The 22,946-nt window shown below is 38.8% G+C and overlaps 2 long non-coding RNA genes across 2 annotated transcripts; both read left to right on the top strand.

The window, feature by feature from the left end:
• The first annotated feature begins 272 nt into the window (after positions 1–272).
• On the top strand, positions 273–5,577 carry LOC145655752 (uncharacterized). Its single transcript, XR_014121708.1, has 3 exons — positions 273–978; positions 2,294–2,389; positions 5,203–5,577. It is a non-coding gene; the product is annotated as an uncharacterized LOC145655752 (long non-coding RNA).
• Positions 5,578–9,811: 4,234 nt separating this feature from the next.
• Positions 9,812–15,103, top strand: LOC145655750 (uncharacterized). The gene is made up of 3 exons (XR_014121707.1): positions 9,812–10,517; positions 11,833–11,928; positions 14,729–15,103. It is a non-coding gene; the product is annotated as an uncharacterized LOC145655750 (long non-coding RNA).
• The last annotated feature ends 7,843 nt before the right edge of the window (positions 15,104–22,946 follow it).

Below are 22,946 nucleotides of genomic sequence, written 5' to 3'. Positions count from 1 at the left end.
AACATGTCTAGCATACATATAACTGGCAGTTCATAATGCACTAGACAATGACATTGTATTGGTGTTTTAGCTTTATGCTCTTTAACATTAGAATATAGATGAAACGGTAAATACGAGATCAAGTATAGAATGTCAGTCTTAATTGGAGTGTATATAGAACTCTCGCAATACTGGGTAAGCCATACAGTCATCAGTCCATTTGTTTAAAATGTTCTTTGATGTGAAGCTCATATTATTTTTCCCCCACTTACGCAGAACTTGACTGTGAAAATGTCTGTTGGAAGAATACAACAGGGGAACTCTCAGTTGTACTTCACATCACTGACACTGTGTAGACTTTAACTAATGTACAGTTGTGTAGATTTACAGTTGTGTACAATTAGAGCAAGTGACCTAAGCAACATGTATTGCATTCTCAGTTTGCCTTAACCAACCTATCACTTCATCATGGTCAGAATATTTGCTATAGATATTTGCTATAGATACATGTAATGCTTCAGCAGTGCTACTAGTTCTAATACACTCAAACTTGTGCACCAGAGTGGGTGATGGTAATGGTACTGTTAGAAGCAAACCTATATGACGGGGGTTGGGCTTCCACACACTGTCCCTTTCTCCCAGTTCACCGAGCGGAAATGACTCTCAGCCTGGTTGGCTGGGTTAAGAACACAAGCAAGCGGACAGTCGTGGGGCAGGTCCAGGGGCTGTGACATCTTGTCAATGAGATGTGGCTACTGTATGCTATGCACCAGGATGCTTTTCCATTGAGGATGTCTCTTGTGATACCTCCAGGGTGCATGATTGAAGACTAGGTGAGAGGATTCCCTTAGCAGCTGAATACATTTGATTATTTTCTGATACCTTGTCCCCGTCTCTCTTTGTGTTCGTACCGCAGGATACGGCAGAGCCTAGACAACAGGACAACTTTCCAGTGAAGACATCTCTCGTGACAGCTGCGGAGTACACGATTGAAGACAAGTGAGAGGATTCTGTTAGCAGCTGAATACATTTGTTTTTTTTTTCTTGTACCTCGTCTCTGTCTCTCTCTGTGTTCGCATGGCAGGAACCGCCACATGTTACGCACCAGGACTGCTTTCCAGTGAGAGCATCTCTTGTGACCCCTAAGAAGTGTGCAGTTGACGACAAGGTGAGAGGATTCCTTTAGTTGCTGGACCTACTTAATTCTTCCTTTCATTCCTTGCCTAATCTTTCCATGAATTCAACTTTATTTTAATGGATGTGTTCATAATGTATGGTTCAGGTTATGCAGATACTTTGAGAGTTGCATGAATTAGTCAACCTACTGAATTCCCCACAAACAACAATATGAATAATTAATTGACATTTATAACTTTTAACAACGTAGCAGCTGCTTGTGAGTTATATGAGTTTGTACTTCATTAGCTCTATTTGTATCACATTATTCATGTTACAATTGTAATAGTAATAGTAAATGTTCAATCGTAATAGGGCAAATTGATTTGACACAGTTCCTTGGCTATAAGTACCTAAGGTCCTGCTTTGAAAATAATATAGTACAACACTGGATGATTTTACTACACTTTTATTCATATATTCAATGTATTTACATTATTTTAGAGAATACTATATTAAAGAAGTAAGTTATATAGCTCCAATATCATCATGTAGTTTCATATTAATTACAGTCCATAACTGTCTGTGGTCATATTTCAACTGGCCTTTTTACAGTAACAGCAAAGACATATAGTGGACTTCATGGGCTTCCCCACATCTGTGTTTTTAAACCTTTTTGGCAGTGCTTTGTGTGACTAATATCCTGCCTTTTTATCCCTCACTCATGTCTTGTTCAGGTGTCAATATGTCAAACAACTAAATTAGTGTTCTATTATTTTCTTAGTTTGTACAAGAAGTATAAATATGTAGCTACCCAACATTTATAATGTGTATTGTTTCTTATTTTGTGAACAAAACCAGGTTAAAACATTTAAATGTAAAAACTGGTTTCACACTGCTTTGGATCTAGTGAAAATCCTAGAAGCTGTCAACACCATCATCTGAGCAGGCTCCATTTAACACAAAGAGAGACAGAGACGATGTACCAGACAAAAACCAAATGTATTCAGATCCTAAGGGAATCCTTTTACCTTGTCTTCAATTATGCACTCCATAGATGTCATGAGAGACACCCTCACAAGAAAGGCGGCCTGGTGCGTGGCATGCAGTGGTGCCTATCATACGAACACAGAGAGAGACAGAGACGAGGTAGCAGACAACAACCAAAGGTATTCAACTGCTGTCTGGTCTTTCTCAGTAAACTGCAGATAATGAAGTACAGGGCAAGGAATTGAACATGCACATGTCCTTGCCTGGATACAGACACTTTGCCTGAAAGACAGTTGCCTCACAGGTTTGTTCCGAAATGACTTCCCTTATGCATTAGCTAATAGTCGACACACGTGCACAAGTGTTAATGTTCAACTTTCATTCAAGTGTAAATGGATTCTATGACTTGAATAAGTCTGCTCTAATATAGAAACTGCTCACCGCACTACAATAAGTGCACAAGGTGTAATGAACTTGCTATGAGAATGATCTCAGTAATCAACTCAAAAAGGATAGGCTCAGAAGTGTTGATTTTTTAAAGTAGGAAGGATTTTGAATTTTCATCCTTGCCAGGAGAACTAGCTAGCCTAACCTGGGATAACAGCCAATGCACAGAATCACAGCTTGGGAAAACTGATGTGACATGTCAGTTTAATCGGCAAGGCTCAAGGCAACAGGGTCCTGTCCCTTGACTTAGGTTGATCTAGAGGTATTTCAAGAAACTTCTCAAGCACACTTTAGTGGCAAAGAACAATATTTTCACTTGAACAGGGACCTCCGATTAAAAGTCTGATGCTCTACTGACTGAGCTATTCAGGATAGAAGCAAAGCTTCCTAGCTACTTCAGGAAGGATTCAGGACACGAAAAATAAGTCTCAAGCTTTGATATGGTATCTGTGTGCCAGTCTTCTCAAGTGAGACAAAGGCCCAAATGGTCTGGTTTGGTCATCCTCCCCAATCCAGGACATCGTAACTGACATGACATGTTAAGAGCTTTCCAACAGTGAACTCCTTCAGTGAGCAGGGAATGATGACACATCTGTCAGCTAACTCCTTTGGCAGTGTAGTGTTAAAGCATGCTAAGTATCATGTGAGATCCAGTCAGTTTGCATATAATGAATGTTCTTCCTCCTCTTAAAACTCTTTAGCTCTGATGGCAACATCCTATTACAAAGGCCCACTTTGTCTGGTGGTCTGCCTGATCAGGACAAGTGGGAGATGCTAAAACATTTCTAAAATATCACATTGGCAGCAGGCTGTTGTGTTACATTTGCGATCCAGCCATATATATATATATATATATATATAAGTGTGTGTGTGTGTGTGTGTGTGTGTGTGTGTGTGTGTGTGTGTGTGTGTGTGTGTGTGTGTGTGTGTATAATGGAATGCCATCCCCACCCTCTTGAAACTCTGAAGTTATCATGCCAACAGCACCTAACCCCTTTATTTCTGGCTGAAGATTTGTCCCTGTGTGTACAAGAAATGCCAATAATGGCTCTTTCCATGTTTTAGTGACACTAGCATTCCCACTTTTCTTGAGTGATTCCATAGGGTAAAAAAATTCCTGACTCTTACAAACTTCATCTTTTTTGTAAAACAAAAAGAAAGATGAATAACTCGCTTAATGGCCCGTTTCCTCTCATGCATACCCAGTCCAGTATGCATCCAAATGTCATCAGTATAGTAGGACTGCAGACTTTGAAAAATGTTTGTGTCAGGAGAAACATGCAGCTTTGTTCCTGGTGGTCTTGTGGCTAGGATTCAGCGGTCTGACCGCTGCGGCTGATTCGATTCCAGGTCCTGGAAAGTCCTCTTCTTTCGCTCATGTAAAATGGAAGATTTTAGGTGAAAACACAAACTTCCTTTGAGCCGCATTTGAACGGGCAGACCAAGGATTACAGTCTTAACTTCTGCAGTTCTCTGCTGTACCAAATGAGCTATCAGAGGTAACATGAAAGTACTTCCATTGGTCCAAACACCAGTATTTTTTGGATGTTTCAATATTTAAGTTCATTTGACACAAAGAAGAAACATCACATTGTACAAGTTGGAGATGTTCAGCTACCAACAGATATCTCTTTTGATGACATTTCGATACATACTGGACTTTGTGTACATGAATGGAGAAAAGCTATAACTGTTCAGAATAACATTCAGTGCTTTTGGAAGAAATGTCTACAGTGTTGTCATGTAAAGAGAGAAATGAAAGGCTGAAATATCAGAAACATTACAAGTGCAATATACATGTATGCAAAGAAAATTGAGTTCATGTGAAACGCATTAAGATGTCAATCTGCCTGTGGAACATAACACCTCTTAAGAGGCTCGATTTTTGCTCTCAAGCTGCGATGGTTTTGTCATGTTGTCTAAGAGAAGAGGCTTTGGTCGGTGGAGTGAGTCTTTGATAACTAAGATTGTAACTAAGATTGAAACTGCTCACCGCACTACAACGAGTACACAAGGTGTAATGAACTTGCTATGAGAATGATCTCAGTAAGTAACTCAAAAAGGATAGGCTCATCATGATGCATTAGCGAACAGTAAGCACTCATACACAAGTGTGAATGTTCAACATTCATTCAAGAACCTCGAGGTCACAGTCTGAAGTGTGTACAAAAGGAATCTAAAGTAAAGGTGTGAGCAAGTACATCCTCCACTGATAAGAGATGTAAATTAAGACTCGAATTGTAACATTAGAAAAAAGATGTACAGTTCTAACAATTTATTTAAAATGCCACACCTTAAACATGTAAAGTTATTGTTATTTACAATAAATTTATTATAATGCAAAATAATTAAAAAATATTATTACAATGACATGTCATGAACTATTACACAATTATTTAACAAGGGACAGACTGAATGACTAAATTTAAAATTAAGAAAAGCTTAAACAAATTTTAAACAATACAGAAACTCTACATATAGAATATAAAAAGTTAATAACAACAATCACAATAATAATAATAATCACAATAATAATAATAATCACAACAACAATAATATAGATATTGATAGAACAAGAATAATAAGAATAATAGTAAAAATACAAACAAGGATGACAATAACAATCACAATAATAATAATAAAGTCAGTATCTTCGCCTTTTCTTCTTAGGCTGTTCAGGCATGGGTTCTTCACTTATGTCCACTTCAAAGTGCGGCACGAAGCTGTTGAAAACTGGAGTGGAGAAGCTTTCAGTCACGTGGAACTGTCCATCAGGCTTCACTTCCTCGTGCAGAGTCGGACAGTGGAGCGCCTCCCACAGGCGCTGCTTGATCCTGCGGCCCAGTTCCAGGCTGTAGGGCTTGGCCTGACCGGAGGAACTTCTGAGCATAGGCTCCACCACAGAGTTGTAAATTTTCTGGTAGTCCTGCTCTCTGTGACCGTGGATCAGCAGGGGTTCGTCCTTGCTTAGCTGCCCACTGTTGCAGTCAGACACAAGCGTCTCAGAGACAGGCTTAGGGCCCACCCTCATCTGAGGAGTTTTCATGGACTTGGAGTTGCAGCTGTAAGTGTGGTCCAGTCTGGAGCTAAGCACCTGTACTGAGAACTCTGTGCCTACATTCTCAGTACCTTTACATGTTGATGCTAAAACTCCCCCCACCAAGTAATCCCTCAGTCGCTCTGAAGGTATTATGTCCCTTCGGAGGCCATATGGACCTGTAGAGGTACGTTTCCTATTGTTCTGAGACAACAGATTAAACATCACTTCTTAGGCTCATGAACCAAAGAACATTTTAAAAATTTTTCATGCTGTCACACTTTAAATCATTAACCTACATCAAAAGTTCTGTATCCTAAGAAAAACATTACCATTTCTGAAGATGGTTTTAGAAGAATGTTTTTGTAGCAAAGTTCTGAAACCACGATTGATATCTTGTTGAAAATTGCCTGATGTTTTGTTTACAGTTGGTTGCTGTTACCAATATTCTGCTGAATGCTGGTAAACATTCTAGAATAGCATTAAACCAATCATAAGGCCCTGCAGAATGAGTCAAAATTTCAAACGTATACATAGCTACAATATGTCCTGGAAATAAAACACTGGCAAATTGAATGTTTATCTTATTTAAATGTACACAAAACCAGTTTCCACTGGACTGATTAAAGCATCAATATACAGATAGATCATTTCACTTTACCTTTAGAGTTATCCCAGTAGTAACCTGTTGGCACGTCACGGCCCCGCCCCCTCCTCAAATGTTTTCGTGTGTGTTCGTCTCTGTGGCCACGCCCTCTCGTGTCGTTCACCTGTTCTGTGTTAGGTGTAATCATCTTGTGTGTATATATGTCTCCTGTGTTGTAGTGCGTGTTGTTGGTGTTTGAGTTGTGAGGTTGTCGTATGTGTTGCGTGTTAGTAAGAGAAATAAAACTGTTTCATCGTGCCTCGTCCCATCTTAAATGATCATTTAAGAGGATTCGAAAGCCTGCTAGATAGTAGACTAAACCACAGGATATTACTAGCCTAATATTAACACACACAGTTAACATAAAAATTGAATATTGATCGTATACAGCTTTTATATATATATATATATATATATATATATATATATATATATATATATATATATATATATATAATTTTTATTTCATTTTATTTTTTAATGTTTAGTCGTTAGTCATGCTAAACATTGTGTGAAACTTTGTGCACTTTCACTTGCTACTTACAATTGGTCACTTGCTGACACCAGACACGCGCAGAGCAACATAAATGTAGCCAATCAGCGTCCTGAATCTGAAGCCTAATGGCGCTTCATTGATCCACCCAAGAGAACTTTGGTGAACTGCCCTTTACTGTGGAGCTTCCTGAGGTGGCCGCGTAGCTAGCTAGTCAAGTTGTGTACTGTGTATTTTGTGTTAGTTTTTCATTTATAGTACCAATGAATTAGTTAAGATAGTGACTAATAGATAGTGCTAGTTAACGTTTAGCTAACGTTAACTTAGTTCTCTAGCTAACCTGGTGGTTTAGATTAGTGGTTCTAGTGAATTGAAGTGGCGAGCGTTCGCTAATTGTTAGCTCGCTATCTTGTTTAGCTAGTAGCTTGTGAACGTTAGCTAGCTAGCTAACCAGCTGTGTGTTTTAGTGGTGGTTCTGGCGAACTGAGCTACGTTGAGCTCGCTTTTCAGTTCTGAAGTTTAAGCAGTTGTAATGTGTAATTTTTGATACCCAATGTATAGCTAGATAATAAAAGGCCATTGCATTAACTTTTAAAATGCAAGCCATCTTTTGCAGTAAACAAAAGATTCAAATATTTTTCTAATTATGCATACTGTCCCTTCTATCAGAACAAATTAGAGCTGCAACTAGAGATAATTGTCTTTTATTATTCTGTTGATTTTTAATGCAAATTAAATAATGATTGGCTCTTTCACAGACCCCTAGTAGTATGTGTTAGGTTGTATTGGAATGATTGCAGAAAATGACAACAGTCATACGCAGTACATTTTTTTAGCAGCCTCCACTGGTTAGTGCATCTTCTTTCTTTCACTAATAAAAATAAATATAAGAGAAATAAATACATTTACATGGTTCATCAATATCCTTTTACAATATTCTTTTACTGTATGAAAGACTTCACCAGACCTTGCAGGGGCAGTACGCTTGTACAGAGAAAGTACTCCACACTCATGCATCAGGGAAATCACTGCATTTGCATGTTGAGACCAAGAAATGGTTCTGGTCAGTTTTTATAAAGCAGACACCATAGATGGGTAAGTTCTCAGCAAAGCAGACTTAAAGGTTGCAGTGCTTTGTAGCTTTCATTTGTATTTAAATATATTAAATGCAGTCTGTCATGAAGTTAGAAGAACAGATATAAACTCACTTTTAGGCAGATGTTTTTTGTTGCTGATTACTGTATCTTCCTATGTTTTCCTTCATAAAAACAGATGAGATCATCAAAAAATAAGCAACTTTAATGTCAGTTGTTGCAATATGTGCATTAAAATATCCTTACAAATGTAAAGGTGGGGGGGGGGGGGGGGGGGTAATCATCTTTTTCCTGAAGATCTGTGTAAGTGATTGCACTGCTTCTTTGGATCTTTGGATTTATTTTGTTTTAGGCACAGGAAGTTTACTAACCACAACGTGAACTGTGCTTTTCCTTTTCTCATCTCCACTAGTCATAATGAAGCCGGTGTACTAGCATGTAATTTTTAAGTTTTTTATTTTAATTTAAATGAATCCTTTAAGTTCTTAGTATTATTAGATTTTACATCTATGTCATGACATCCAGCCTAGTGAGAATTGCAAGGGACCCAAGAGATGGCCAATATGCTGTTTCATTGTTTTAGTCTTAATAAAGTCTTGGTCTATGTTTTCCTTTATTCAGGTTCTACATAGAAGCACCAGGCACTTCACTATAAAGAAGCATCAGACCAACTACAAGAATCACTGTGCGTAATATAGCACTATTCCTCAGCTCTAGATTTGAATTAGATAATGCTAAATCTTATTCTTTTTGTCCAGTGATATTATTTACAGGGCACCGATCTCCAAATTTATAATGTACAATTTTCATACATATGGAACATTGTAACTTTGTCTGCCCATTCTCCCTCATTCATCGTTGAGGGATATGGCTTGGCATGTAGATTCTCTTTGTATTTTTATTTTTTTTAACTGAAGTGCAAAGTCATGTAAGAACATCAGCCTACTATCTAATGTAATCTCAATATTATGGTTTCAAGATACAGTCTGAAGTATTCTTATTGAGGTACAGCACTCGTAGTATTATACCCCTAATGAGCGGGTTTAAAAACAAAAATGATGACCACTGCTGGTAGAGGAACAGATATCTGAACTCTTCTAATTTAAGAATATATATTTTTGAAGTTGCTCTTTTAAATTCAGCTAAAACAGGGTACAGTTGTTTGCAAGTGTTTAGTGGCTAGGCAGTGGCCTAAAAAATTTCAGACATAAGTCTCAGTTTTTCTTCATTTCAAAAAGCACGCTATCATTAAGATGCCTCTTTAGTCTGTGCACCTCACTGTTTCCTTCCCTTTATAGGCTTATAGACTACCACACCGCTGTGGAACTCACAATAACTCAGGGGACTTTTAACGGTGCAACTTCCTCTTTACATTTTACACAATCAATATTCTTATGTGTTTCACTACTTTGGCACAGGTGTCTGTTTTTGAATGGTGAGTATTGTGTGAGTAATGGTGAGTATTTTGAATTGTGTGTTTTTGCTCTGCATTTTGTTCATCAGGATGTGCAGTTCTTAAACATGCCGTTGAATATTTGCAATATTCATAACTCTATTATTAGCCATTGCTTGTAAATATGCAGTCTTAAGACACTGACAAAGTGCTGTTGTAGTAGCAGAGTTGCAAAATGTACCTACAATCTAAGCTCCTGCTGGATTTAATTTCAACCCTAACCAAATAGGTAGTCTAGTTCTACTGGGGTCCTTTAATGTTAAACTCTCAGCACATTTGTTATAAACATGTCTAGCATACATATAACTGGCAGTTCATAATGGACTAGACAATGACATTGTATTGGTGTTTTAGCTTTATGCTCTTTAACATTAGAATATAGATGAAACGGTAAATACGAGATCAAGTATAGAATGTCAGTCTTAATTGGAGTGTATATAGAACTCTCGCAATACTGGGTAAGCCATACAGTCATCAGTCCATTTGTTTAAAATGTTCTTTGATGTGAAGCTCATATTATTTTTCCCCCACTTACGCAGAACTTGACTGTGAAAATGTCTGTTGGAAGAATACAACAGGGGAACTCTCAGTTGTACTTCACATCACTGACACTGTGTAGACTTTAACTAATGTACAGTTGTGTAGATTTACAGTTGTGTACAATTAGAGCAAGTGACCTAAGCAACATGTATTGCATTCTCAGTTTGCCTTAACCAACCTATCACTTCATCATGGTCAGAATATTTGCTATAGATATTTGCTATAGATACATGTAATGCTTCAGCAGTGCTACTAGTTCTAATACACTCAAACTTGTGCACCAGAGTGGGTGATGGTAATGGTACTGTTAGAAGCAAACCTATATGACGGGGGTTGGGCTTCCACACACTGTCCCTTTCTCCCAGTTCACCGAGCGGAAATGACTCTCAGCCTGGTTGGCTGGGTTAAGAACACAAGCAAGCGGACAGTCGTGGGGCAGGTCCAGGGGCTGTGACATCTTGTCAATGAGATGTGGCTACTGTATGCTATGCACCAGGATGCTTTTCCATTGAGGATGTCTCTTGTGATACCTCCAGGGTGCATGATTGAAGACTAGGTGAGAGGATTCCCTTAGCAGCTGAATACATTTGATTATTTTCTGATACCTTGTCCCCGTCTCTCTTTGTGTTCGTACCGCAGGATACGGCAGAGCCTAGACAACAGGACAACTTTCCAGTGAAGACATCTCTCGTGACAGCTGCGGAGTACACGATTGAAGACAAGTGAGAGGATTCTGTTAGCAGCTGAATACATTTGTTTTTTTTTTCTTGTACCTCGTCTCTGTCTCTCTCTGTGTTCGCATGGCAGGAACCGCCACATGTTACGCACCAGGACTGCTTTCCAGTGAGAGCATCTCTTGTGACCCCTAAGAAGTGTGCAGTTGACGACAAGGTGAGAGGATTCCTTTAGTTGCTGGACCTACTTAATTCTTCCTTTCATTCCTTGCCTAATCTTTCCATGAATTCAACTTTATTTTAATGGATGTGTTCATAATGTATGGTTCAGGTTATGCAGATACTTTGAGAGTTGCATGAATTAGTCAACCTACTGAATTCCCCACAAACAACAATATGAATAATTAATTGACATTTATAACTTTTAACAACGTAGCAGCTGCTTGTGAGTTATATGAGTTTGTACTTCATTAGCTCTATTTGTATCACATTATTCATGTTACAATTGTAATAGTAATAGTAAATGTTCAATCGTAATAGGGCAAATTGATTTGACACAGTTCCTTGGCTATAAGTACCTAAGGTCCTGCTTTGAAAATAATATAGTACAACACTGGATGATTTTACTACACTTTTATTCATATATTCAATGTATTTACATTATTTTAGAGAATACTATATTAAAGAAGTAAGTTATATAGCTCCAATATCATCATGTAGTTTCATATTAATTACAGTCCATAACTGTCTGTGGTCATATTTCAACTGGCCTTTTTACAGTAACAGCAAAGACATATAGTGGACTTCATGGGCTTCCCCACATCTGTGTTTTTAAACCTTTTTGGCAGTGCTTTGTGTGACTAATATCCTGCCTTTTTATCCCTCACTCATGTCTTGCTCAGGTGTCAATATGTCAAACAACTAAATTAGTGTTCTATTATTTTCTTAGTTTGTACAAGAAGTATAAATATGTAGCTACCCAACATTTATAATGTGTATTGTTTCTTATTTTGTGAACAAAACCAGGTTAAAACATTTAAATGTAAAAACTGGTTTCACACTGCTTTGGATCTAGTGAAAATCCTAGAAGCTGTCAACACCATCATCTGAGCAGGCTCCATTTAACACAAAGAGAGACAGAGACGATGTACCAGACAAAAACCAAATGTATTCAGATCCTAAGGGAATCCTTTTACCTTGTCTTCAATTATGCACTCCATAGATGTCATGAGAGACACCCTCACAAGAAAGGCGGCCTGGTGCGTGGCATGCAGTGGTGCCTATCATACGAACACAGAGAGAGACAGAGACGAGGTAGCAGACAACAACCAAAGGTATTCAACTGCTGTCTGGTCTTTCTCAGTAAACTGCAGATAATGAAGTACAGGGCAAGGAATTGAACATGCACATGTCCTTGCCTGGATACAGACACTTTGCCTGAAAGACAGTTGCCTCACAGGTTTGTTCCGAAATGACTTCCCTTATGCATTAGCTAATAGTCGACACACGTGCACAAGTGTTAATGTTCAACTTTCATTCAAGTGTAAATGGATTCTATGACTTGAATAAGTCTGCTCTAATATAGAAACTGCTCACCGCACTACAATAAGTGCACAAGGTGTAATGAACTTGCTATGAGAATGATCTCAGTAATCAACTCAAAAAGGATAGGCTCAGAAGTGTTGATTTTTTAAAGTAGGAAGGATTTTGAATTTTCATCCTTGCCAGGAGAACTAGCTAGCCTAACCTGGGATAACAGCCAATGCACAGAATCACAGCTTGGGAAAACTGATGTGACATGTCAGTTTAATCGGCAAGGCTCAAGGCAACAGGGTCCTGTCCCTTGACTTAGGTTGATCTAGAGGTATTTCAAGAAACTTCTCAAGCACACTTTAGTGGCAAAGAACAATATTTTCACTTGAACAGGGACCTCCGATTAAAAGTCTGATGCTCTACTGACTGAGCTATTCAGGATAGAAGCAAAGCTTCCTAGCTACTTCAGGAAGGATTCAGGACACGAAAAATAAGTCTCAAGCTTTGATATGGTATCTGTGTGCCAGTCTTCTCAAGTGAGACAAAGGCCCAAATGGTCTGGTTTGGTCATCCTCCCCAATCCAGGACATCGTAACTGACATGACATGTTAAGAGCTTTCCAACAGTGAACTCCTTCAGTGAGCAGGGAATGATGACACATCTGTCAGCTAACTCCTTTGGCAGTGTAGTGTTAAAGCATGCTAAGTATCATGTGAGATCCAGTCAGTTTGCATATAATGAATGTTCTTCCTCCTCTTAAAACTCTTTAGCTCTGATGGCAACATCCTATTACAAAGGCCCACTTTGTCTGGTGGTCTGCCTGATCAGGACAAGTGGGAGATGCTAAAACATTTCTAAAATATCACATTGGCAGCAGGCTGTTGTGTTACATTTGCGATCCAGCCATATATATATATATATATATATATATAAGTGTGTGTGTGTGTGTGTGTGTGTGTGTGTGTGTGTGTGTGTGTGTGTGTGTGTATAATGGAATGCCATCCCCACCCTCTTGAAACTCTGAAGTTATCATGCCAACAGCACCTAACCCCATATTTCTGCCTGAAGATTTGTCCCTGTGTGTACAAGAAATGCCAATAATGGCTCTTTCCATGTTTTAGTGACACTAGCATTCCCACTTTTCTTGAGTGATTCCATAGGGTAAAAAAATTCCTGACTCTTACAAACTTCATCTTTTTTGTAAAACAAAAAGAAAGATGAATAACTCGCTTAATGGCCCGTTTCCTCTCATGCATACCCAGTCCAGTATGCATCCAAATGTCATCAGTATAGTAGGACTGCAGACTTTGAAAAATGTTTGTGTCAGGAGAAACATGCAGCTTTGTTCCTGGTGGCCTTGTGGCTAGGATTCAGCGGTCTGACCGCTGCGGCTGATTCGATTCCAGGTCCTGGAAAGTCCTCTTCTTTCGCTCATGTAAAATGGAAGATTTTAGGTGAAAACACAAACTTCCTTCGAGCCGCATTTGAACGGGCAGACCAAGGATTACAGTCTTAACTTCTGCAGTTCTCTGCTGTACCAAATGAGCTATCAGAGGTAACATGAAAGTACTTCCATTGGTCCAAACACCAGTATTTTTTGGATGTTTCAATATTTAAGTTCATTTGACACAAAGAAGAAACATCACATTGTACAAGTTGGAGATGTTCAGCTACCAACAGATATCTCTTTTGATGACATTTCGATACATACTGGACTTTGTGTACATGAATGGAGAAAAGCTATAACTGTTCAGAATAACATTCAGTGCTTTTGGAAGAAATGTCTACAGTGTTGTCATGTAAAGAGAGAAATGAAAGGCTGAAATATCAGAAACATTACAAGTGCAATATACATGTATGCAAAGAAAATTGAGTTCATGTGAACCGCATTAAGATGTCAATCTGCCTGTGGAACATAACACCTCTTAAGAGGCTCGATTTTTGCTCTCAAGCTGCGATGGTTTTGTCATGTTGTCTAAGAGAAGAGGCTTTGGTCGGTGGAGTGAGTCTTTGATAACTAAGATTGTAACTAAGATTGAAACTGCTCACCGCACTACAACGAGTACACAAGGTGTAATGAACTTGCTATGAGAATGATCTCAGTAAGTAACTCAAAAAGGATAGGCTCATCATGATGCATTAGCTAACAGTCAGCACTCATACACAAGTGTGAATGTTCAACATTCATTCAAGAACCTCGAGGTCACAGTCTGAAGTGTGTACAAAAGGAATCTAAAGTAAAGGTGTGAGCAAGTACATCCTCCACTGATAAGAGATGTAAATTAAGACTCGAATTGTAACATTAGAAAAAAGATGTACAGTTCTAACAATTTATTTAAAATGCCACACCTTAAACATGTAAAGTTATTGTTATTTACAATAAATTTATTATAATGCAAAATAATTAAAAAATATTATTACAATGACATGTCATGAACTATTACACAATTATTTAACAAGGGACAGACTGAATGACTAAATTTAAAATTAAGAAAAGCTTAAACAAATTTTAAACAATACAGAAACTCTACATATAGAATATAAAAAGTTAATAACAACAATCACAATAATAATAATAATCACAATAATAATAATAATCACAACAACAATAATATAGATATTGATAGAACAAGAATAATAAGAATAATAGTAAAAATACAAACAAGGATGACAATAACAATCACAATAATAATAATAAAGTCAGTATCTTCGCCTTTTCTTCTTAGGCTGTTCAGGCATGGGTTCTTCACTTATGTCCACTTCAAAGTGCGGCACGAAGCTGTTGAAAACTGGAGTGGAGAAGCTTTCAGTCACGTGGAACTGTCCATCAGGCTTCACTTCCTCGTGCAGAGTCGGACAGTGGAGCGCCTCCCACAGGCGCTGCTTGATCCTGCGGCCCAGTTCCAGGCTGTAGGGCTTGGCCTGACCGGAGGAACTTCTGAGCATAGGCTCCACCACAGAGTTGTAAATTTTCTGGTAGTCCTGCTCTCTGTGACCGTGGATCAGCAGGGGTTCGTCCTTGCTTAGCTGCCCACTGTTGCAGTCAGACACAAGCGTCTCAGAGACAGGCTTAGGGCCCACCCTCATCTGAGGAGTTTTCATGGACTTGGAGTTGCAGCTGTAAGTGTGGTCCAGTCTGGAGCTAAGCACCTGTACTGAGAACTCTGTGCCTACATTCTCAGTACCTTTACATGTTGATGCTAAAACTCCCCCCACCAAGTAATCCCTCAGTCGCTCTGAAGGTATTATGTCCCTTCGGAGGCCATATGGACCTGTAGAGGTACGTTTCCTATTGTTCTGAGACAACAGATTAAACATCACTTCTTAGGCTCATGAACCAAAGAACATTTTAAAAATTTTTCATGCTGTCACACTTTAAATCATTAACCTACATCAAAAGTTCTGTATCCTAAGAAAAACATTACCATTTCTGAAGATGGTTTTAGAAGAATGTTTTTGTAGCAAAGTTCTGAAACCACGATTGATATCTTGTTGAAAATTGCCTGATGTTTTGTTTACAGTTGGTTGCTGTTACCAATATTCTGCTGAATGCTGGTAAACATTCTAGAATAGCATTAAACCAATCATAAGGCCCTGCAGAATGAGTCAAAATTTCAAACGTATACATAGCTACAATATGTCCTGGAAATAAAACACTGGCAAATTGAATGTTTATCTTATTTAAATGTACACAAAACCAGTTTCCACTGGACTGATTAAAGCATCAATATACAGATAGATCATTTCACTTTACCTTTAGAGTTATCCCAGTAGTAACCTGTTGGCACGTCACGGCCCCGCCCCCTCCTCAAATGTTTTCGTGTGTGTTCGTCTCTGTGGCCACGCCCTCTCGTGTCGTTCACCTGTTCTGTGTTAGGTGTAATCATCTTGTGTGTATATATGTCTCCTGTGTTGTAGTGCGTGTTGTTGGTGTTTGAGTTGTGAGGTTGTCGTATGTGTTGCGTGTTAGTAAGAGAAATAAAACTGTTTCATCGTGCCTCGTCCCATCTTAAATGATCATTTAAGAGGATTCGAAAGCCTGCTAGATAGTAGACTAAACCACAGGATATTACTAGCCTAATATTAACACACACAGTTAACATAAAAATTGAATATTGATCGTATACAGCTTTTATATATATATATATATATATATATATATATATATATATATATATATAATTTTTATTTCATTTTATTTTTTAATGTTTAGTCGTTAGTCATGCTAAACATTGTGTGAAACTTTGTGCACTTTCACTTGCTACTTACAATTGGTCACTTGCTGACACCAGACACGCGCAGAGCAACACCTACTTTGAAGTTCAAGTTTTTATCAAAAGGTTAGAACTGGTTGACTATACTTTGTCTGTCCTGCAACAGGAAATTTAAACATTTATATCCAAAGTATTACGCGATAGAAATCAATTCAAGACTACCCGTTATTGACCGCTAGATGGCGGAAGATACGAAGAAATAAATGAGTCCAGAGCCTCCTGCCCGACTTTACGGTGAGACTCTGCTTTTACGTCATTAAAACGCTAAAGAAAAAAGGCCGCCATATTTGTAGTTCCACAACGTGAAAAGGCGTCATTTTGTATGCCGAAGAATGAATAAACACCATGCCATGGCTTGAAGACGACGAAATTGCAATTTATTTAGCTAGCCATAAGAATAAGAATAGCTGTTTAATTTACATAATCACAAATATATTGCATGTACATACAGCTACATTTCAGTCGATCAAAAATGTTTCACGTATTTATAACCGCAACTTTATGTTACAGTGGTCATATCAGAGATTTACCAATATAAAACGCAACAGGTGTCGTGTTCTGTAATAGAACATTTTAACATTTATATCCATATTACACATAACCAAGGTGTAATATAACCATATGTACTGAACAGACATGAACAGCCTGTGTATTGTGAAAATACATGTATGTGTCTTCTACAGCAATTACTGTGCCCTGCACACTTTATGTTTGGCATGAAGTGTTTGCTTTTTCCAAAGCAAGTAATATTAAATTATTCTCATAGAATAAATTTTACAAAGACATGGACTTCTCGGTTGACCGTAGAAATATGTGGGGTTTTTTTGTATTTAATTTATTTAATGCGAATCGTATGTAGGTTACCACTGCTAAGCTTCACCAATGTCAAGGTAAGACCTCGAAAGGACGCAGAAAATTATTTTAATAACAGCTTCTGCTGATTTATTCAATAACTGTATGACACCGTTTGAGTGTACGTACCGACTGAAAACAAACTCAAATTATTAGAGACACTCTTACTGCGTCTCCACATTGAAACATATCAGTTAGTTAGCTAGGCTGGCTAACTAGCTTAGCTTTATTAGCTAGCTAAGCTAATGGCGAAGAGGATTACGTTAAAGAACCCCCGGTCTACAGTTGTGCACATACAGGAAAATTAATGAATAGCATGGTAATACACGCATTTATTGGAACAGTTATGTAGCTAATATGCATTTGTAGTATGTGCGCCTGGCGTAGAAATGAGTCTTTGTTAGCCCATTAAGGCTATCTTAGCTAGGCTAGTTCGAGCAAGCTAAGTGCTGGTTGCTATGACAACGGGCTTGGTGTATTTTGCGAGCTTGTCAGCTACATGAGACAAGTGTTTATCGCTTTACTGCTGCGGTGAACTGTTATTATTGTAACACTCTGCTAATGCCAGATGTGTAGAATAACTCACTAGTGATGTTTACTTCGAGACTTTGGCAGTTTTAAGATGGCTAGAAAGCGAATGAGCCAGCTAGCTGTCCAAGCTAACATGCAACCTTCTGTACATCCCGGGTACTCCCAGCCCTTATCAGGACCTCACAGTTCCCTTTGAGAACTCCCTGGTATCACGATCATAACTTTGGACAACCAGTTGTCATTCTCAACTCATGTTTCAGATTTCCCCTTTGTAACATACGAAGGATTCGGCCCCTTCTCTCGCAGGAAGCTACCCGGGTGCTTGTGCGGTCTCTTATGATCTTAAAGATGAACTACTGCAACTTACTGCTTGCTGGTCTAGTACTACTCTAGTACTTATTGTTTATTGCACTTATCAATGTTTAAGGTAGACTTTATGTATTTCGTACTTCTTGTTAGGAACTGGTTCAAAGTGACAAGTCCTTCAGTTTCGATCTCCTCCAAGTTACCCTCTGCCCTCCGTCCTCTGTAGCCGGATCTGGGGAAGTCAAGAGACACTGACACCAAGGTAGTGAATGAAGAGAGTTCAACTTTATTGAGGAAAGCACAGAGTATATATGTGTCCTATATCTACTATCTAAATCTACAGGATGACGGGGAAAAGTGAGGCATGTTCTGAGGGTCTATGTAGAAAGGAAAGAGACAAGGTTATTAAAAATTAGATGTTCTTGGCATGAACGACCCACGAGCTGTTCCCGTACCCGCCATGAGGTACTCCTGTGCTTAAAGAGAGACAGGGAGAGAAAGAAAGAGAAAGGGAGGGGTAAAGGAGACAAGAAGAAGGAGTGGAAGACCTCGGGCGACCATCTCGCGGTCAAGCCGCCATGTCATGGCTGATAGGCAGAGACCTTGTGTTGGGTGCCTGAAGACAGAAAGGCTCCAGTATCTAACAATAATAATAATAACAATAGATGTAATATATATAAATAAAATGTTTCTCTCATACTCAAGGTCGCTTCACATAATTCATACGACATAGAACAGTTAACAAATGAAAAAACAGAAACCCTAGAGACAGGAGTCACTGCTGAATAAAAACAAACCATAGAGGGCATGAGTTCATGCTGGATTTACATTTAGCAGACACATTTTTATCCAAAGCAACTTACAATTATGACTGAGTACAACTTGAGCAATTGAGGGTTAAGAGCCTTACTCAGGGGCCCAGCAGTGGTAAGTTGGCAGTGGGGGGGCTTGAAGCAGCAGCCTTCTGATACCTTAACCACTGAGCTACCACTGGAAAAAAAAAAGCTAACCCTAGCAGACCAGCTGTACTGTCCATCCTGCTCTCCAATGTCTGTTCCCTGGTCAACAGGTCAACTCTAGCATAGCACCCAACGCGAGTGTAGAGACTTGTGCTTTAGTTTTCACAGAACTGTGGCTCAGTGACAGAATTCCTGACACTGAGGTAACAAAATGAAATTATTTATGTAATAATATGATGGCAGGAAGTGTAAAAGACCAAATTAGGCTGCATGTAGACATCTGAAAATCGGTAAGCAGGTAATTGTTTTATTCCTAAGAAATGTTATCTCGAAAAAGGTACTGTACTTTAAGAATATAGGATGTTATAAAGTGATTTATTTGAGTATGCCAGTGTGGGTTCTCCCGCGGGCCCGCTAGGGGGCGAAGTGCAGCATAAAGTTAGCCCTAAGATGCAGTAACCGTTAGTGAGCAAAGATAGCCATCAAGCTAGGATAACTAACGTTAGCTAGTTAACTATTCATCCCATTAAATCACGCTTTTAATACTGTAAATGCTGTAATAATGTAAATAATTGTATATTTCCTCATTTATACATTTTGTAGCAGAATTATGATCGTAGCTAGTCCATTGCTAGAAGCCACTGAAGCAACGCTTAGCTTCCAGCTCATAGCTGCCCCCAAACAACTCCACACACACATCAGCTAAAATAAGCCTTTTATTCCATGATGTCTAAAGGTATCGGCGATCAAATCATTTATATGGCTGCATAAGTTTCACCAAACGGCGTCAAACTATTTATCTGCCTAACGGAAACGCAGTTTGACAGTTCAGACCTTTAAATGGTTAAAGGGTCTAACCTAGGTTAGCTATTTTAGCTACCTAACGAGGTAAGATAAGGAACGGGGTGTTTGCAGTTGTTCATTTTTACACCTTCCTGTGTGGTCCGTTTTCAGATATTACAGTTACGTTAACAATATTGTGAAAATTGTAAAGGATACTTTATTCATGTCCTCATTGTTAAAAATTGTATCGCTTTATCACAGCGATAAGCTGGTTAGCTAGCTAATAGTTGAGGTCAGCGAGTGTCTAACTCGGGGCTATAAACCATTCCTTGTGGAACCATTTCATTGTTCATCTTTCAACTTTGATCGTTTAGGTGCTGGTAGTTTGTTAGCTAGCTAACTGTTCAGAAATAGAAAACCTACTTTTGTATGATTTAGAGACCCAAATTCACAAACATGTGGGTTTTCAAATTTATCGTTCTCTCTAAATAAGCAAAATGAGGTAAGCCATTACTACAGCTATCGGACTGTTTGAACTACAATATTCGACTGTTCATTTATTGTTAGTTAGATTAAATTAACTTTCATAAACATTCTTAATTAATAGAATGTGTTTTTTTAATGACTGATTAACTGTGTATATTTAACAGGAAGCTATTCATATAAAGTTTGAAGTTTGGTTTATTTGTCACATACATTTATTTGTCACTTTCATTTTTAGGCTGCAAAATGAAAGATCCTTGCTCACAATTGTATATATATATATATATATATTACACACACACACTCCCTATTCAATGGGAAGAAACCAGTTCATGTCATTGTGAATTGCTGGTTCTGTAATCAAAACACTGAGGTTCCATATGGGAACAGAAACTGCTGGGACTGTCCATTCTGTGTGCAGTACAATGGCTTCTAAGAGGTATTGCTGTATTTGAGACATGGTGAGGACATATTTTAGTGAAAGTCTTCCAATGATGCACCCTTAACTGAACCTTTTTATGCTGTTGCTGCTGTTAAAAAAATGCAGAATGGTGATTATAACGAACCGATCCTTGCACAATATATGGAGCACCTCAACCATGGGGTATCAGCTGGTGTCCCTGTGCTTGATGCATCCAAGACTCAACCAGACACTGAAGATCAAGCAGCTGGCTTCCTTCACTCCCAGAAAGGAAGTAGGTTTTCCATTTGAACTGTTGCCTTCTTAGTTAAGACATATGCAGGGTTGATTGCAGTGCCAGAGTTGTGAAACTATGCAAGGTAATGCATGTCCAGTGCTGGAATTAAGATCATAGCTGTAAATAGTCTCTGACTTGGGCAGAGATTGTGAGTGGGTCTTCAAGGGCAAACAGGATCTGATGGCCCACATGTAGTTTGATATTATTCCTAAATAACTAAGTTGACTGAGTTGACATGGCTATTTGAAAGAAGCTGATCATGTAAGCAGCAAAGACAAAATATCATTCTCTGACTAAGGATTTAGTTGACTCATGTTTAGCCCAACTAAACTGTGGTCCTGGCTGATTTTAGTTGGACTATTGAGCCACTGACTCATGCACAGAGTTCTCTGAGTATTTTGCAGTTTCTTACTCTACTGAGTTCTTACTGAGTATAACACCAACTTTGATGCATTTGTTTTCTTTTCACTGAACAAAGCCTTCAACTTTGACTGTGGTGACATGAATTCCAGATCTGCAGAGTGTTTTTTTCAGTAATGCATCTTTTGCCCGTGAATTTTGATTGCAGTGTTAGGAGGTGATAACTGCTAATCAGAACTTTGGACAAGAGGGCTTATCCTCATGGCTCACTGACATTCATGTACAACAACAATCAATCTTTTCTTATTTATTTTTTTCCAGTTGTAACAAACCGTTCTGCTGTTTTTTAACTTCTGTCAAATTTTTAATGGTTGTACAGGACAATTACGATGGAAATTGAGGTGTACAAGCACCACCTTGAACAGACCTACGAGTTGTGCGTGCCTGTCAGACCGCTGAGCAGTATGACATCCAGCCCCAGAACCAGCAGCTGCGGGCCCTGCTTTTCAACCACCAGCTCAGATGCAGCCAAGGTGCGGACAAAGCATTCATTAAGGTGAGTAATTATTGTCAATGGTTGTCTTAGAATGGTGCTGAAGTGCTTAAGATACTTTTTGGCGCCCCAACTCACACATCAATCTCAGAGGCAGATGGATTCCTGTCTCCCAGCCGCATCCCAACTTTTTGACCAGTACACATACTTGGATAAATGTTCTCTGTGAATATAAAACAGCAACATTTGTCTAGTGTACCGGAGACCTCTTGGAAGTTTTGTAGACAGATGAGGCCGGGCTGTGCTAGCTGAGAGAGACGATATTTGAGCTTGAATCTGACTAGCACATGCACAGAAGCATAGGGTATTATGAAGGCTCTGCATGATATCGTGACCCAAGGTTGAGCTTACAGTAGGTGGCCATATTGCCTCATATCAAGGGCAGTGTACGTTGGAAGACCATAGCAGAGACGTGTGACCGAACTATGTGCACGAGCGCATAACATGCCGCATTCCTTGTTTTCTCCCATTTTTGAGTGAAGCTAATTGATAGTGCCATCTGCCATCTCCTTTTAGAAAGGCAGTGCAGTGCCTTGGCTGTTGATGTGAGTTGTTTTGTCAAAGGAAAGAATTGAAAATGTGAGCGGTGATCTCCATGTAATACTTAGGCTTTAATGCCCTTTACCACTCATTCAGTGCTTGTCTGTGTTTATGTTTTCAGTGTTACAGTGTGATTTTATTTAGGTGAAATTTGTTTTCAGTCTATCTGCAGTAGTGCACTTAAAGGGCCAGGAAGGTTAGTGGAACACATTTGCTCTGCCTCTGACCTCACAATTCCACTGTAACAACAGTGTTCAATTCCGTCATTTAAAAAAAAACAAAACTTGGTTTGGTTTAAATTTGTTTAAAGATTTGTTTAAATTGTGTGTGCCAGTGTATCTGAGCGTGTTACAGTCTCTCTGACCCTCTACACCCATTAGTGCGTTCTTCCACTAGCTTCTCTCTCGTTCCTGCTTCAATATTCAAGGGAGGATTGAGATCCATTCAGGTAATTTTGCAGTCTTCAAAAAATGCATTGAAAGACATTCCAGTAGCTCAGTGGTGCACCTGCGCTCCACTCTGCTCCCCAGTTCGGAGGATGCCAGCACCTATGTTTAGTCTTTTATGTTTAGTCTTTTTTAGTCTGTTTCTTTTTATTTCCTTTG

Source organism: Electrophorus electricus, unplaced genomic scaffold, assembly GCF_041902795.1.
Source record: "Electrophorus electricus isolate QZ-2024a unplaced genomic scaffold, ASM4190279v1 Scaffold34, whole genome shotgun sequence".
Classification (NCBI taxonomy): domain Eukaryota; kingdom Metazoa; phylum Chordata; class Actinopteri; order Gymnotiformes; family Gymnotidae; genus Electrophorus; species Electrophorus electricus.
Note: the sequence above shows the minus strand (reverse complement) of the source record. Positions and strands in the feature narration are given on the sequence as shown.